This window comes from Miscanthus floridulus, chromosome 2 (assembly GCF_019320115.1).
Source record: "Miscanthus floridulus cultivar M001 chromosome 2, ASM1932011v1, whole genome shotgun sequence".
NCBI classification, from domain to species: Eukaryota; Viridiplantae; Streptophyta; class Magnoliopsida; order Poales; family Poaceae; genus Miscanthus; species Miscanthus floridulus.
Genome location: NC_089581.1, coordinates 64,815,399 through 64,831,629, shown reverse-complemented (window position 1 = coordinate 64,831,629; position 16,231 = coordinate 64,815,399).

Genomic DNA, 16,231 nt, shown 5'->3' with positions numbered 1-16,231 from the left:
GCCGAGTGCTTGAATCTGGCACTTGGTAAAGTTTTTTTTTGGATTTTCTTTGCCAAGTGCCGTAGGTAGGCACTCGGCAAAGCAGTTTGTTTTTTTTTTATTTTCTTTGCCGAGTGCCTTGACAATGGCACTCGGCAAAGCTGGGAAGCTTAGTGTCCTAGATTCCCAGCTTTGCCGAGTGTCATGGTCATGACACTCGACAAAGAAGTGAAAAAATTCAATTTTTTTTTGGTTTTTAGTCTTCCATCGTTGCAAACAAGATATACATCATATATATATATATAACACAACTATATATCACACAAATATATAAATGTATATCATAATCCACCACAAACACAAACATAGCATACAAGTATCATAATCTCGACTTCCAAGTCCAAAGTCCAAACACACAAGCATAGTTCATAAAGTTCACAAGTGCATTATATCACAACGGCTGTCATTTGAAGCTCACGGCGACGATCCGGGTTGGGATGGCCCAAAGTGCGATCCCAGCGACCCTCCGAGGTGGTTCGACGCCGCCCCCGATTGATGCTGCATAAAATAGAAGAGATTGCACGTGAGCGACAAGAGAAGAGATAAATATGCAGGATAAATATCCGCCACTACCACCACCACCACATCACCAACACTTCACCACCACCACCACACCACCATCACCACATCACCATCATGACCACCACCACCACCATACCACCACCACCACCATGAGCACCACAACACCATGACCACCACACCACCACCACCACCACCACCACTAGGTTTTTCTAGGTTTCACTAGGTTTCTCTAAGTTTCAGCATAGAAAGTAAAACTTCGTACTTATACTCATCGGGGTAGAATCAGGACGTTGTGGAGGTGGATCTGGAGCAAGCAGCGTCTGTGGGATCGCCCAACCTTGTTGCTGGCCAATTTGCTGCATGAACTTGATCATCTCGGCCATCTGCCGCTGATCTTGCTCCCGCTGGGCCTCCAAAGCCTGTAGCCTTTGCCACTCGACCTCCCGCTCGGCCTGTAGTTCTTTACCTGGGCCTGCAGCATCTGCACCTAGGCCTGCAGCATTTGACCCCAATGTTTCAATAATGCATAGGTAAGGTATGTAAAAGTCAAAGAACAACAAATAAAATAGGAATACTTACCTAGAGTGCCGACATCGCGGTCGGCCGTTGGCGTATGGGTATGCTTGAGCTCGTGCTCGATGCTCGGAGCTGGTGGAGAGGAGGAGTAGAGGCCATGTCGAGGACGCCGTCGCCAATCCAGAACCATCCATGCTTCTTGCCTTCCCCATCCTCATCACGAGCTGAGGATCAAGGCGCTCCTCGGTTCTCGGATCATAGCCCGGCCCATGGACTGACCTTGCCGCCTCCGTGTACGAAGAGAGGCAGGTGTGGACGCTGGAGTTGGTGTACGCCTGAACTGGGGCATCTAGGTCATACTCGATGTCGGTCGTCGCCTTGCCCATGTGAGCTAGAGCATATGCCTTGACTTGACCAACTGGTTGGCCGCCATGTGCATCCGACTACGAGAAAGACAACAACATGTGGTTAGAAATGATGTAGAATTGAGCGCGGCTAGATTAGAGCAATGACAGAGACTTACATATGCCTTTACATATTTGCTGAGGCTGCGGCTGCCCTAATGGTGAGGTACACCTGGCATCTGCAAATGCCTGTCGTGGGCCTCCTCGTGCTTCTTCTGCCAGTCCCCGTCCAACCATGTGTCCACAATATATTCCTAGCAATCGGGGTGGGTGGCGCACTAGCTTGGAATTTCCTATAGGACATCAAGTAGACGACATATCAGAAGATTAAATTAGACATACTTAATCTCAAAAGAAATGAATATTCATGTTTTGTATTTACCTATATGTACTGCTCCCTTGTCAGCGTCATCCATCTTGCCTCCTCTTTGTTGACACGCTTGAGTAGGAACTTGGCGTTGTAGTCTATGTGGGCCTGGATGCGGGACTCATAGTGCAAGTCTATGACACGCCTTTTACAGGAAGCGTAAGCCACCTGATACGCACTTTCCTCCTGTCCTTCCTGGATTTTGAAGAAGTCCTACATAAAGACGAGGTATCCATTATTTTATTTCAAGAATGTCTAATGAATGCAAGGAATTGAGGAATGTAGTGCAAGAAAGACTTACCCACAACTCCTTAATCACCCGATCTGCCTTGTTTCTACAGCGGATGCCATTATGATCTAGAGCATCTTGCATGAGGGCATAGTGGTTGAACGTCTAGGCCGGCTCTCAATCCTGATCACCTTTCCTAACAAGGCCAGGGAAGTGTTCCTTGCACAGAAGTCCTAGGATGCCATTCACATTGCGTGCCGGGGCCACCTGGTCCACAAGCACCCAGTTCCTACACAAGTGGTCCACAATAGTTATTAGTTGTTATTATGATTTTTCAACATATCAAATGAAGAACATATGAAGTTACTTACTTATCACCCTTAGGTGCAATCAATGGGCGCCTCTCAATAGGTATCGGTCGCTTCAGGAGCTTTGCGGGACCTCACTGGTAGGGCTTCGATGTACCAGAGGAAGTGGAACCCCCTACCGTCGCCGCCTCCTCGTCCTCCATCGCTAGAACCGCCTCCTCATCCTCCGTCCATGGACCCCGTCCTCGTCCATCGTGTGCTGAAGTTCATTGTCGTGCACAGGGTCGCGTGAGGAGCTGCGCCCGTGGTCAGTCAACAGCTCCCGCCTGGGCCTGCCTCTCAACCTCCTCAGCCTCTCTGATGCCTCCACCTCCTCAGCCACCGCCATGTCCCTCCAGTTGGCGTAAACCGAGGGGCAGCTCCTCCTAGTGGGCCCCATCACCTGCAATTAAAAAGAGTAAACCAGTAAGTATAGATAAACGAGACGTACTTAGAGATGCAAAATAAAGAAAATGTAATTACAAAATAATATAGTATTACATGTATTTCTAATATTCTTCATGATTGGGATTATCTGGACGATAGGTATCGTCATCACTATCAAAATTATCCAAATCCTCAATAGCCTCATCCTCATCGTTGTCATTGCCTAGTCGTAGTCCGTCAAACATTTCCAAGTCCTTTTGATCATGCACCTCATTTGCAGCGTCCTCGTCAACAACCCATTCCTCGTCTGCTTCCATTTCGATCTCTCCAGTTAAGTCTATCTCAAGCATCCCTGGTAGCCCCTCTTCTTGTTGATAGAACTCTCCGTCATGCGTGTTTGGGTACAAGTTGTAATCATCAGGGTTTGGGCGAGGTAATCTACCGTGTGGTGATACCTTGTGCACAATATACCAACCCTGAAGACGTGGATCGGTTTTGCAAGCATATGGACAATAATAAACTTGTGTGGCTTGTTGAGACACAATATAGACATCTTCTCCTGGATAGAAGAAATCCTGTCGAGTTTTGACTATCCCAAGTTGACAGGACTTTCTTGATACTGCAGGATCAAACCATTGGCATTTGAATATGACAGAATTAAGTGCTTTGGAACCATGGTAGTCGAGCTCATATATTTCTTCAACTGTCCCATAATACTCCTCCTGATCAGTGCCCGACGTAAATACTTCGGTATTCGTGGTCCTTGGATTGGGACGACTCTGCTCGTACCTTGTTGTGTGGAAGCGATATCCATTCACATCATAAGCATTAAATGACAAGACCTTATAGTCAAAGCCATTGGCCACTTGTCGTAATTCAGCACTTATAGACACATCCCTTTGGCACTGCAAGTTCAAGCAGGAGAGAAATGAAATCAGGCAACTTGGAATGTCAAACTTAGTAAGAGCTAAGTTGGCCGGTACCTTTTTTGGAACCATGTAATGAAATTAGGCAAACCATGTTGAAGAAGGGCCTCTCGTTCATGGTCAGAAGGTGGCCTTGAATGATGTCAGGATTCATCAAAAAATTCTCTGCACCGACAAGAAACAATGTTGTTGGATGTACAAAAGTTACGGAGTATGTAACAAGTTCATTGAGAACTTACCCTAGATACGTTTCCACTTCATCAAGGTTAGTCAACACGTAGAGCATGATCTTCCACCACTCTTCATAGCTCAAGGTCTTTGTGGTCGCTCCACTTGCTCTCCCACGTGGCCCTTTGAAAAGGCTAATGGTCGATTCATTTTCGTCCTCGTTGTACCGAGCGGGTGGATTATGCACGCTAGGAAGGTTCTTATTATAGTATGTTGTTGTGAAGTTTGACACCTCCTCATGAATGAATGCCTCAGCAATGGAAGCCTCAATCCTGCCTTTGTTTCCACATTTCTTGCGAATAGTCTTTAGACATCTCTTGATTGGATAGCACCAACGGTTCTGCACAGGCCCCCCATTCATGCCTTGGACAGGAGGTGCAAAATCAAATGCTGCATCGACAAGAAAAAGCTAGGTGGAAAGATCTTCTCCAACTTACAGAGCAACAGAGGTGCCGCTTTTTCCAACTCCTCAACCACTTTCACAGATACCTCCTTGGCATAAAGCTGGCGGAAGAAAAAGCTCAACTCTGCTAGCACCTTCCAGACATTCTCAGGGATGTAGCCTCGAACCATCGATGGAAGAAGCCGCTCAATCCATATGTGGTAGTCATGACTCTTCATCCCTAAGACTTGGCCAGTCTCTGGGTTCGCTCCCCTCCTCAGATTCGTTGCATACCCATCCAGGAACTTTAACGTCTGCATCCATTGTATCACTTCTGTCCTGTGCTTCTTTTCTAAGACGTAATCGGTCTTAGGCCTTTTCCATGGCTTGCCGCCTCTTGGAGGCAGCATCTCTAGCTTTGGTCTATCGCATAGCGTTGCCAGGTCCACTCTGGCCTTAGGGTTGTCCTTTGTCTTGTTAGGAATATCCATGAGTGTTTCCCAAAGTGCTTCGGCGACATTCTTCTTAGTGTGCATTATATCTATATTATGTGGAAGGAGAAGGTCATCAAAATAGGGAAGCCTCTCCAAGCCCGACTTATGAGTCCACATATGTTCGACACCATATCCCACAAAGCAATCTTTCTTTGGATTATCTTTCTTTCGACTATCTTTCTATGGATTGACCACGAGAGCATCTATCTGAGCATGAACTTGGGCATCAGTCATCTTCTGAGGTTCAGGATCGATCACCTTGACACCTTTTGTGAAGTTCTTGGTGTCTTGTCTGAATGCATGGTTAAGAGGGAGGAACTATCGATGCTTGTTGAACGACGAAAACTTGCCACCCTTCTTCAACCAAATAAACTCCAGTGTTGTCTTGCATACCGGGCATGGGAACTTCCCGTGGACACACCAGGCGCTGAATATCCCATACGCCAGGAAGTCATGCATGGAGTACTGGTACCAAACATACATTTTGAAGTTTTTCTTTGTAGCTCAGTCGTAAGTCCATACCCCTTTATTCCAAGCACTGATCAATTCATCATAAATAGGCTCCATGTACACACGCATTTTGTTTCCTGGGTGTCCAGGAATTATCAATGTCAAGAATATGTTTTGCCGTTGAAGGAGGACCCCGGGGGAGGGGGGATTGAGGGGGATAGCGAACATAGGCCAACAAGTGTATGGGACCGACATCCTTCCATAAGGATTGAACCCATCCATTGCCAGCGCAACACGTACATTATGGGCCTCAAGATCTTTGTCACGATGCTTGCGATTAAAGTTTTTCCATGCTTCACCATCAGTTGGATGTACTATCTTGTCAGGATTGTATCGAATGCCATTATTGTGTCATGTCATCTATTTCGCGGACTCCTCGGTCATGAATAGCCGTTGGAGCCTCGGTATGATCGGAAGGTGCCGTAGGACTTTCATGGGGATCTCAAGCTGCTCCTTCTAAACATCACCTTTATCTACCTCCACATACCTAGAGGATTTATACTTTGGACAGTACTTTGCATCCTTGTGATCTTTCCTAAATAGGATGCACCCCTTTGGACAATAATGTATCTGCTCATACGGCATCTTAAGTGCACGAAGGAGTCTCTATGACTCGTAGAAGCTGCTCGGCAGAATATGACCCTCCAGAAGCAGCCCACCAATAACTGCCAACATACCATCGAAGCAGTCTCGACTCATGTTGTACTGAGACTTCAACCCCATTAGGCATCCAATAGCATCCAGTTGACAAACCATTGCCTTCTCGTGTAGGAGCTTCTGTGCCGAAGACAACATTTGGTAGAACGCCTTTCCGATTGGCTCTGGCTCCTCCTCCTCATCCTCCTTCTCCTCCTCCTCCGTAGGTCTTTCAGTGAACGTTGCTTCGTGAAAGTCACCTAACCATCCTGCTACCCCGCCAACATCAAACGCCTCCAAGCGTGGTCTCACCACCTCCTCTCTAGTACAATGGGCTTCACCATGGAACACCCACCGGGTATAGTTTGGCTTAAATCCATACTTGCAAAGATGTTCCCCCATGATCTTCCTTGTTTTTCTTTTCTTGTTTCCGCATTCGCTATAGGGATAGAATGTGTCTGTCGCTCCATTAGCTGCCTTGCCAAATGCTTGGTTCAAGAAACCCTTGGTCTTGTCCATCCATTCAATGGTGATTTCAGCCTGACTTGGGCGGCCCGTGTACATCCACTCACGATTATCCATCCTCTAGCATATACATGAGCAAGTAATATAACCACCAATTGCATCTAAATGGCGTGCCTACTGTCTAATGGGTGAGGATAGGTCCTAATCCCATTCGCAGATGCGTATATGAGGTTAGTTTACATGCTCTACTCCGATCCGAGACAGAATTTCGGTAGCACCTCCCCGCTGTTCTCCCAATACACGTCCTAGAAGGGAGAGTGTGTATCCGGAGAATAACAGGGAGGTGGTGCTGAAACTCTATCTCGGATCGAAGCAGAACATGAAAACTACCCCATCTATGCATCCGTGGGCTGTCCAAAAAAGTGGACAATCTGAAACAGATACGGTCTTAGATATGCGAAGATCCACATACCTCTAACCGTATCTGTTTCAAATGGGAGACGCCTAACTAGGTTACACTGATCTACGACAACGATAAGGAAGAGAGGTTATTCATACCTAGGGTGGCGGTGGAGTCAGGCTAGCGGGGCAGTGGCGAAGCGACGCTGTGCAGGCAGGACCGCAGCGTCGACGAAGACGATCGAGGTCGCCTACATACTCCGGGTCCCCTCCGACGAGCCCTGCTCTGCAAAAGAAGAATTATAATACTATAAGTTAAAAATTTTGACAGAACCTCCCCTATACGGGGAGGTTTCCAAAACCTGCAAGAAAAAAGCCGGCACGATGGCCGACAGCATATATATGGCACGAAGGCCCACACATCCATGTATGGCATGAAGGCCCACACATCCACATACGGCATGAAGGCCGTCAATGACATACAAGGCATGAAGGCTGACAACCGGGGGGGCTTTATACCTTCGGTGGCAGTGGAGTCGGGTGACGCGGTGCCGAGGTCACCTTCGTCTCTAGCGAGGGGCGGGGACGATGGCGGGGATGAACGGCGAGGGGTGTGGCCGGCGGCTAAGGCTCCTCCTCCTCCCTTCTCCTTCCTCCTCCCTTCTCCTTCTCCTCCCTTCTCCTTCTCCTTCTCCTTCTCCCTTCTCCCTTCACCTCTTCTCCACCTCCCTTCTCTCCTCTGCTCCCCTGCTCCTCCTCTCCTCCACTCTGGCGGGTCAGGGGCGGGGGGCAACCGGGCAGGGCACCACCGGCGGCGGAGTGGGGCTGAGGCAGGGTCGGCTGCGGCGGCGGAGCGGTGCTGGGTCGGGGCTGGGGCGGGGCCACGTCCGGTGGCGGAGCGGGGCCAAGGCAGGGCCGGCTAGCTACGACGGCAGAGCAGGGCCGGGTCAAGGCCGGGGCTGCGGCGGCGGAGCGGGGCCGGGGCGGTGCCGGTGGTCGCACGGCGGCGGGGCGGGGCCGGGCACGTGCTGCAGTGAGAGGGAGAGAGAGTGTGTGGGAGCGGGCCGTGGCCGGCCTGCTAGGGTTAAGTGGGTCGGCTCTTTGCCGAGTGCCGAGATGTGGGCACTCGACAAAGAAATTCAACGTTCTTTTAATCGGAAAAAATAAAAAAAAATTCTAAATAATCTTTGCCGAGTGCTGCAAGCCTGGCACTCGGCAAAGAGGTTCCTTCGCCGAGTGCCAATTGCGACACTCGGCAAAGTATTTTTATTTTTTTTATTTTTGTTTTCAATTTTTTTCTGTGGCATTTATACAGTACCTTGAAGCACATGTTCTAATTTGGAACTTTTCTATGACTTTTTGGTATATTTTTTTAAATTTTTATGTTTACTTGAATTTTTCTCGAAAAAGTAAATTTGAACTGCAGGTGCATGAAATATTAGAATTTAGCGATTCAAAAAATGGTATTCATGTTTTTTAGTGTATTTAGAGGCCGTGTGCAGGGACATTCATGAAATTTCGAACATCTGTTTCACGAAACATGACCACTAACTTGTTAAAAAAGTATTTTTTAATTATATAAAATGCAAACGTAGTCCAAAAATCACAAAACTTGTCGAGGTGTCGTGTCATCGCATGTAGAGGTTGTGGTAAAAAATTTAGAAGTTTTCGAGCAAGTTGTGATGTACGATGCCTAAAACCCAGACATCTCCACATGTGATCGATTTAGAAGTTTCCGAGCAAGTTGTGCAGCACTCGGCAAAGACAGCACGTTTGCCGAGTGCTAACGGCCAGCACTCAGCAAAGGATGACGGAGGGGCCACCGGTGTCGCCTGAGGTATTTTGCCGAGGGTTATTCTTTGTCGAGTGCCTGACACTCGGCAAAGAGGACGTTTGCTGAGTGTCCCTCTTTGCCGAGTGTTTGACACTCGGCAAAGATGTCCTTTGCCGAGTGCGGCACTCGGCAAACTGCCTCTTTGCCGAGTGCCCGTGTTTCGACACTTGGCAAAGCTCCGAGCACTCGGCAAAGAGCGCGCTTAATAATTTTCGTACTTATAGTTATACGATGATTTGTCCTGGTACTCCTGTTCCAAATTTTAGTGTGTGAGAAAATAAGATTAATAACATCTGTATGGATGCCTAAATACAACGTGCACCCAAATTTGATCGCGGTATATCAAACTCCAAGGCCGCAACATGTCGCCGCCAACCACACGCTTATATAAAAATTTGGAATATTTATTATCCAAGACTAAACGGAATATTTATTCATGACGGAAAGTTGACTTTACTTTGTTGTGCTTTGAGCTGCTAATGTCAAAGTTTCCAACATATATAATGCATAATCACTTGAATATACAAAGGTAAACAAAGAACATATACATGTTTATAACTAAGTATAAACAAGCATGCTAGGCTCAAGAAAATTGTGTACACTCTGCAACGTCCATTGAATCACCTGCAACTTAATTTAGTATTATATATAGGGAGTGTCTAATTATTCTGCCATATTTTTTAAAAATGCGACCCAGTAAACAGTTGTAGCACAAATCCTAAAGCACAACTAAACGTATAGAAATCTGACAAATAGCAAAAGTATTATATAAATATATATGAACCGGAAAACCACCATATTCCATTGTACCCCCTTTTGGCTCTGTCATCCATTTTTAAGATATATATAGTTGTTATAAAAGGTTAATATATATAGAGGTTATGTTCGTTGTTTTCCCACGTTTATTTCGTAGATCTATTGGGTTGAATCTTGGGACGGCTATATGCATGCCAAATATAATATCCTTTGGTCTGTCTTAATAACAAATTATGAATAGATAAATTGAAACAAAGATCTGCTTGGCTGTCCATATCAGCGGAAATACTTCGGTGGGTACTTATTTACAACAAATTTTCAAATACCTAGATAATCAAACTATGATTGTCTGGTAAATTAACTAACTAAATGGGTCAAATGATTGCCCATTGTAAGAGCCCTCTTTGGGGGAGGGGGGTGGCGGCTAGGGTAGACGGGCTGGTGGTGGCACACGGGAGGGGAGGGGAGGCGGCATTGGAGAGGGAGAAGAGAAGACCGAGGCAGAGAAGGGGAAGGGATAGGGAAAGAGCTCTCGTTCTATTTCTACTTCGATAGGAATAGTTACATTGTCCTTATATTTATAGTCACGAGTGAACTTACATCTCAATTAAACTAATGAGGGAAAGTCCTTATAGATTTGGACTCCTCTAGTCCTATCCAATATTTCCTAAACCGAATCTATTTCTATTTCCTCTATTTCCTTTCATTTATTTTAGATCTAGGATCTGAGTGTTGGCGGCGCGGCGGGAGGCCGCTGCTCCGCTGGTAGGGATAAAAACGGTACGAATATTTTTCGACCGTATTCGAAACCGAATCCGTTTAGAGGGGTTGAGATCTGTCCGTATCCGAGTCCGAATATCTAACATCCGATACCGTATCCGTATCCGAATACTCAAATCGCATATTTATGATGTCGATATCCAATCGTATCCTATCCGACATACTTGACACTATCCGTATTCGAATCCGAATCCTGATAGAAATATGAAAACAAATGTAATATCGGTGATATCCGTCCGTATCCGATCCGTTTTCATCCCTACCCGCTGGTCACGCACGTCCCCCCTCCTGGTGGCGCAGTTTGGCCCCCTGCGTGGCCAGCCTGGGCCCCTCCTGGGCCTGTCATCAGGCGTATGACACCCATCAGGAAATATGGATAGAAAAACTATAGTTTACCATGTATGTCTGCAACAGAACCTCAAAAACATTATGGGGGCGTTCTGTAAACAAATATATATATATGCCACTAGCTCTATGGGATACTAAACCAAAATGATTAAGATATGTGTGCTTATGCAACAATTCCTTTGTAAGTTTTACATGTCATTCTTGGAATAGACATTAGTGTCTATATTTTTGTTCACAGAGAAAAGGGATTGGAATTGTAAATTGGGTTTGTCAATGCAAAACGAAAACATCAACTACCCCGGAAATTCATAATTAGTACTGAAAAATTGGATTGTGAGGACAAAACTTAATTCATTCACGATTGAAAAGTCTCTGCACACAACAGCAAAAGCATTACATATAAGCAAGTGAGACAAAAAACTCTGAGTGCCCTCCACATACCACTCCCTTTTTTTTGGGAACTCACATACCACTCCTCCCTTGTCAGTTTGAGATACACACCTTACATCTGACAAAAAGAACTTAAGAAAGCCAAATGCAGCGTTGACCTGCCGGTGTCAATGCATCTGAAATAATGGTACGTATGTCGCGAAAAATACGACGACTCTTCATAGACAAAGTACTCTATAATATAAGTATAACATGGCAGGGCGATCGCTAGCTTAGCTCCGCCGTCACTATCTTCGGGTGCATTCATTTTTTTAACAAACTCACTTGTATCCTTGTGAGATCCATGACAAGTGGCCTTCTAGAATGATAGTACACTAGGTATAGTTAACTCCCATCATGAATCATTATTAGCTAAATCAGCAGTAACAGGTCGATAATATATACTTGTATTATAGACTAATTTAGTACTAACGTACAACGGCACAAGTAAAAGTAGTGTACATGTATATGGGTGTAGATACGACGAATACCTGCTCCACCTAGGGCACTCCCAATTTGCCCCAATGCATACTTTCTATAGGCAGTTTCTATAAGAAAAGACTGCAACTTACTCCCTCGGTTTCAAAGTGTGATCTTGGAGACCGCACCAAGTCAAATCGCGCCTTGTAATTTGAAAGATTATAGATTCTTAAACAGTCGATGTGATTGCTTCCTCATTGAAATCAGTAGCACCATACCATTTGCTAGAAGATGAATCATGAATGGAGGCATCAGCAGAGGCTGTTGTCCACCATTCAGAGATGGGCGAAGAACCGGTTGAGGGGAGCACCGGTGCTAGGAACACCAGTATATTGTGAGCAGCTGTCCCAGCAGCACGAGCAGCAAGAACATTGGCATCTGCATGGCGAGTTGCAGTAGCACGAGTCGCAGCAGCTCCGGTTCTAGGGACACCACAGCCTCGCCAAGAACTTGTCTTCCTTGATCGATTCATTCTATGAGATTTGGAGACGGATTTTGGCTCAGCGTGGATGGGGACGGACCTCGATTAGAAACAACAAGATATTGTTAGAGAGTAAACCCGCCCGTGGGCCTGCCGACCCATGCTCGCCACCGTGCCTATATATGTACATTGATATTCATTGAGCAATACATTGAGTATTCCCTAATTCATTCTCTCTCAAGGTATCACAGACGGTTCGCTCCTACGACCGCGCTTCGCCAACCCTCGCCGCCGCTGACTCTGTCGCCGGCCAACTACCCGCCCGCCGCCAGCACCTCGCCGGGCTTTCCACCTGCCGCAGCTGACTCCGTCACCAGCCATACCCGCCCGCCGCCGAGCACCTCGCCAGACTTCCACCTGCCGCTGCTGGCTCCGTCGCCGGCCACCTAACTGCCCGTCTCTGAGCACCTCGCCGGGCCTTCCACCTGCCGCCGAGTTCCTCGCCAGGTGCCTTGTTGCCGCTGGTCCGCTAGCTAGCGCCGCCGATCCGCCTGGCTTGCGTGCCCGCACTCGCTCGATCCCCCCCAGGCCGCGGTCCAACGCCGCCCGGCTTGCGTGCCCGCGTTCGCTCGATCCGGCCGAGGCCGTGGTCCAACGCCGACCGGCTTGCGCGCCCGCTCCATCCCGCTTGTGCGCCCGCAATCCAAGGCCGCCCTTTCGATCCCGCCGAGGCCGCGGTCCAAACTCCAACGCATGCGACCGCGATTATCCACGGCCGCACGCTCGCCTTCCGCATGCAGGCATGCAGCCGTGCGCGTAGCCTTTTATTTCCAGCTTTTGCATGCAGCCGCACACACCCCAGCCGCTCATCCCCGTGCTGACCCGATCGCACGCACCCAGCGGCACGCACGCCTAGCGCTGAGCCCGCTCCTCTGCTCCGCTTGTCCACGCGACGTGGCACCGCTCGCCGGCTCGCTCCAAGGCCGCCCGCTCATGCTCGCGTGATCCGCTCAGTCCGCGCGCGCCATCCCAGCCGCGCTTCCCTTCCACGGACCGTGCGCATCCCCTGCTCCCTCGTCCTTCCTGCGTCGCGCAACCGCGCAGCCGCTCGTGCGTCCCCAAACGCGCCGTAGCCGAGTCTTCACTCGCCGGCCCCGATCCCGCTTGCGCGTACGCCACGCTCCTTCTACCCGATCCCGATACGCGCCGCTCGCTCTCCACTATGTGCGAGACAGACGCCGAGCGCGCCCTGTCTCCAGCGCCCACCTACGCCGTTCGCCAACCCGTGGGCCGGCACGGTGCCGCTGTGGCCCCATCCGTATGGTCCCAGTGGTGCATCTGGGGCGCCGCCTCGTCTTCCTTCCACACCGTCGGCCGCCTTCACCGCCATGCCGCAGCACCAGCAGTACCCGCCGCAGCCGTACCCGTACGCACCGTACTACTACCCTGCGCCATCGATGCCCGGGATCGGCTCGTCAGGGCTCGGCGCCCCGCCAAGTTTTGGCTACGGGGGCGTCATACCCACGGCTCCGGTTTTGGCCGTGCCCCCATCCTCCTGGACACCGATGCAAGGGGGGTCTTGGGACTGGTCATCGCTCGCCAACAACTTCAACACCGTGTCGTTGACGCCGCCACACTCGATCGAGTGGTATGCAGACTCCGGTGTCGGCTCCCACATGTCAACCCCGCTGGTATTTTTTTGTTCCTCTCACCCTCCCTCGTCATCTGGTCCTTCATCTATCATGGTCGGTAGCGGAGCCCTGCTTCCTCTTACCTCTATTGGGCCACACTCGTTTTCCACACCACGACGACCTCTTTTTCTATCTAATGTTCTTGTCTTCCCCGGCATTATTAAGAACTTGATTTCTATTCATCATTTTACAACTAATAATAATTGTTCCATTGACTTTGATCCTTTTGGCCTTTCTGTGAAAGACCTACATACACATAACGTGATCGCCGAGTGCAATAGCATGGGTGACCTCTACCCATTTTTTCCACCGGCGAGCACCCATGCCCTTGCCGATGCTGCATCCACCACCATCCTCTGGCATCACCGCCTTGGTCATATCCAATGTTTTCCTAAACGGTAAACGATCTTTACACGGTCGCCCTTCATTTAGCGTTTAAGTTGTTTACACGGTGTTTAAACGAAGTTAAACGGTTTTGTACTTTAAAAAATACATATAATTATATATGTGCATGTAAAAAATCAAGTATTCTAGCATTTATACATATTTATCCGAGTAAAAATCAATTATTTTGGTATGTATATATATTTATGCATGTGAAAAGAACCAAATATAGATATTTATGCATGTAACATATCAAGTGTACACATTTATAAATATAATAAACTTAAGTATACAAATTTATCCATACAAAACTGAACTAGATTTACCTAGTGTTCGCCTAAATGGTTGTAATGCTGTTTATCTCCGTTCCATTTAGGCCGTTTTTTTACCGTTTAAACGGTCAACCGTTTAATTTCCGTTTACCCCCTAAACAAAACAGTTTACCACCGTTTACCATTTACTGGTCGTTTAAACAGCCGTTTAATCCGTTTAGACGAACATTGGTCGTATCAGTCACGAGGCTCTATCCAAGCTCATTAGTCCCAATGCTATTTCAAGTAATAAGCGCCACAATGATCATATTTGTCATGCATGCCAATTAGGCCGCCATGTGCGTCTTCCTTTTAGCATGTCAAACTCATCCTTTTGATTTAATACATTGTGATCTTTGGACATCTCCAGTTATTAGTGTGTCCGGCTATAAATATTACCTTGTCATTCTCGATGATTACACTCACTACACCTGGACTTTTCCTCTTCGCCTCAAATCCGACACCTTCGGCATTCTATCTAATTTTTTCTCATATGTGCGCACACATTTCGGCTCCCCTATCAAGGCAGTTCAGTGCAACAACGGTCGCGAGTTCGATCACTCCTCGGCCCGCATGTTCTTCCTTATCCACGGTGTAGTCCTTTGTATATCGTGCCCGTACACCACTCAGCAGAATGGTCGCGCCGAGCATGCTCTTCGCACACTTAATAATATTGTGCGCTCCGTTCTGTTTTAGGCTAGTCTTCCTCCGGTCTATTGGGCCGATCCTCTTCACACTGCCACCTATCTTCTCAATCGTCACCCCAGAAAGACCCTCGACGGCCTCACTCCGTTCTTTGCCCTTCATGGCATCCAGACATCTTACGCTCACCTTCGAGTGTTTGGCTATTCCTGCTACACAAACCTATCATCCACAGCTCCACATAAACTCTCACCTCGCTCCTCCCTGTGTGTTTTCCTTGGCTACTCCACTGATCACAAAGGGTACCCGTGTCTCGATCTTCATTCCAATCGGATCATCGTCTCGCGACACGTTGTGTTCGATGAGGCGCTCTTCCTTCCACTTTGCCCGTTGGGCCAAGTGCTGTGCATGCAGGTATTTGTCTTCCTGGTGGTATGGACGCCGCCCCTCGTGCTATGCGCGCACCCGCTATCTCGGCACGGCTGCACGCCCCCTCGGCTGAGCCTTCGGCTGGGCTAGGCGCTAGCTTGCCCTCCTCAGGCGCTGGGCCATCTGTTGCCTCGGCATAGTTGCACACCTCCCCATCTAGGCCTTCGGTTGGGCCAGGCACTGGCTCCCCCTCCTCCGACACAGGGCCGTCCAAGTCACCGCCACCGCCCGCTGGCTCATCACCGACGCCACCTTCCGTGCCTAGTACCGCTGCCCCTGTGGACTCCTCATCCCAGGCTGTTGCCAGCGGTGCCGGACACACAACTGGCCGGACTTCCTCCACGATGTCGTAGGCCATTGTCCCGGTGATGAATGCGCACGACATGTGCACCTGTGGCAAAGCTGGTTTCCGCCAGCCAGTGGACCGCCTCAACCCCAACACGGCGGTCCTCTCCCTGGTGCCACCATCTGTCCGCACCATCCTCTCCGATCCGGCCTAGCGCGCCGCCATGCAGGCCTAGTTCGATGCACTGCAAGCTAATAATACCTGGACCTTGGTACCTCGACCGTCCGGTGTTAATGTTGTTATAGGGAAATGGATCTTTCGTCACAAGTTCCTATGTGATGGCTCTCTTGACTGCTAGAAAGCTCGATGGGTTGTTCGTGGTTTTACTCAGCGTCCAGGAATTGATTACGATGAGACTTTCGGCCCTGTCGTCAAGCCTGCTACTATTGGGGTGGTACTTACTTTGGCACTGTCTTGCTCTTGGTCTATTCATCAGCTTGATGTGAAGAATGCATTTCTACATGGGACCTTGACCGAGACTGTATACTGTGTTAAGCCAACCGGAATTGTTGATTCTTCCAGACCCAAC